The sequence below is a fragment of the Podarcis muralis genome, chromosome 2 (assembly GCF_964188315.1).
Source record: "Podarcis muralis chromosome 2, rPodMur119.hap1.1, whole genome shotgun sequence".
NCBI classification, from domain to species: domain Eukaryota; kingdom Metazoa; phylum Chordata; class Lepidosauria; order Squamata; family Lacertidae; genus Podarcis; species Podarcis muralis.
The window spans coordinates 119,236,832-119,239,700 of NC_135656.1; positions in this window are offsets into that span (position 1 = coordinate 119,236,832).

Genomic DNA, 2,869 nt, shown 5'->3' on the forward strand with positions numbered 1-2,869 from the left:
TTTTAAAAAAATGTTATCTTGATTCCTTATTCTTCTGGTAAGTTTCGCCATAGAAGGCAATCATATTTAAGGCAATCAATAAATCATTGTTACAAATAATGTGATAATAATTTTTACTTTTTCTACTGGCATCTGACCAGGGTTAATCCTCTTGTGGATTTTTGTTAAATGGGAAAACGGTAGATAAACAGAAGCAGAGCTATAGAAATATGTATCCAGAAGATATACACAAATAGATAAATCTCACTGGACCAAAAGAATAAGACTTGTGATGCTGACACACAGTCGTTAAACCCGTTGAGTATTGCCAGTTAATTTACTTGCATTTCTGAAAATATATTATCATCAAGCAGAGTAAAAGGGAACCTTACCGAGAGAGGACACGATCCTGCAAATCTCATTCATAATTTGGTTGTGCAGGGCTCTCTGGTCAGGACCCAGCAGAGCCCATTCCTCTTCAGTAAAACTGAGTTCTTCAGTGTATCTGAAGAAGTGTGCATGCACACGAAAGCTCATACCAAGAACTAACTAAGTTGGTCTTTAAGGTGCTACTGGAAGGAATTTTTTTTGAGTTCTGAGAGAGAGAGAGGAAGGGGGGAATGCTTCCTTGCAAATATCAAAATAGACCAGCCTACAAGCAAAATCCCAAAGCCTTGTTAAGGGGAGGTGAATGGGCATTTCCCTCAGGATTAATATACATTGGTACCTTGGTTCTCAAACTTAATCCATTCTGGAGGTCTGCTCCCAAACCAAAGCATTCCAAAACCAAGGCGCGCTTTCCCATAGAAAGTAATGCAAAATGGATTAATCCGTCTCAGACTTCTGAAAACAACCCCTAAAACAGCAAGTGAACATGAATTTTACCATCTAACGAGACCATTGATCCATAAAATGAAAGCAATAAACAATGTACTGCAATCACACGATCAATCAGTCGGTAGCTGAACTGGGTTCCACACAGTCACAAAAACAAAACAAAAAGAGCCGCAAAAACAAAAACGCAAAATAAATAGCAAACACAGACAGACCTCGGCGTAACACTCAAAACAGAAGCGTAACACTCACAATTGAATCAAGGCACTCAAAACGGAGCACATTCGGCTTCCCCAAAAAGTTTGCAAACACTTACTTCCGGGTTTGCGGTGTTTGGGTTCCAAGTTGTTGGAGTACCAAGGCGTTTGAGAACTAAGGTACCATTGTAGAGGTGAGAGAAGCTTTTTTCCCCACCTGGGAGCCTCTTTCCATTCAAGACAATATTCGGGGCGGATCCAGAGGCAAAATTTTCTACCTCCATCCAAGGAAACAACAGGCAAGATCAAGGGCCAGAGAGAGGCTTGGAGGGCCGCAGTTAGTGCCCCTGACTATGATGCCTGAGGTTCCCCACTCCTGATTCAAATCTTCATGAGTGGCGTTGACAGCCTTCCTAGTGGGTAGCAAGATAGCGGTACTGGTAGGGTCCCCGATGCTGATTCCCTCTACCTGATTTGGTGACCCAAGGAGAGATGGCTGAGCATGAATCGTCAGCACGGTTTCATCACCTGCGAGAGACAAAGAGGTCAGGAATGTTGGAAGGTCAACAGCAGGGATCATGCAGTTTATCAGCTAAGGGTTAAATCTGGTGGTGTTTAAAGAGAGCTAGCCAAGAGGGGTGGGCGGAGCTGCTGCTTAGCAACCAAGCAGAGCGGCATGACCTTCACTGAGGAAACGTGCTCGGATTGGCTGGGTGGTTCTGAGGGAGCTTTCCTCTGCTATGTTTGGATGAACGTCTCCCTGCTTTTGCTTGTTTTTTTCAGGAAAGTGATATCGGCTCTTTTCACAGTAGCAGATGCTTGTCACGTAGACAAGAAGTTTGGAATTAGTTTAGCCCAGGGGTCAGCAACCTTTTCCAGCCATGGGCCGGTCCACCATCCCTCAGACCATGTGCTGGGCCAGATTATATTGGGGGAGGGGGGTAATGAATGAATTCTTATGCCCCACAAATAGCCCAGAGATGCATTTTAAATAAAAGCACACATTTTGCTCATGTAAAAACACCAGGCAGGTCACACAAATAACCCAGAGAGGCATTTAAAATAAAAGCATTCTTCTTTTTTTAAATTAATATTTTTGATTGATTAAAAAATTTACATGTCTGTACAAACATTATGTACTATCTCTTAACAAGTAAAAAAAGAAAGAAAATTATATAAAATAGAACATTTATAAAGAAAGAAAGAAAAATAAAGAAGTAGCAAAGATAATAAACAAAGAAATAATAATAATAAAAGACAAAGTCCTGGAGTGTCCGCGGGCCGGATTGAGAAGGCGATTGGGCCGCACCTGGCCCCTGGGCCTTAGGTTGTCTACCCCTGGTTTAGCAGATGGATGGCCTTATTTCATGTCCCCTTGGATCCTGCAACCTGAGGGACTGGCACTCAGAAAAGTGCCACATCATGTTAATCCTGAACTTGCAAGGAGCCATTCTTCTGGTCGAAGGTGCCCCATCTATGCTTACTCCGTAAGGCGGTTTCTCCGTCACCTTCCTGATTGATAGGCCACCACAAGGAACGTTTCCTTGGCCTCAGAGAAATCTCCTCCTGCCTCTGCAGTTCGTTCCTTTACCTGAAACAGCAATGAGGACTAGGATCAAAAATAAAATTATAAGAGGGAAAACACTTTTTGGGGAGTTGAGACATTCTAGAAGACTTTGGGCAATTAGTGAAACGTTTTAGGGTATCTCCCCCCTCACTTTACCAGCTCCTGGCAAATATCTCAGGTGAGGATGTATTTTAATTGATTGTCTGATTTTATGTTAATGTGTTATACATTTGATGTTAGCCGCTCTGAGCCCGGCTTCGGCTGGGGAGGGTGGGATATAAATAAAAATTAT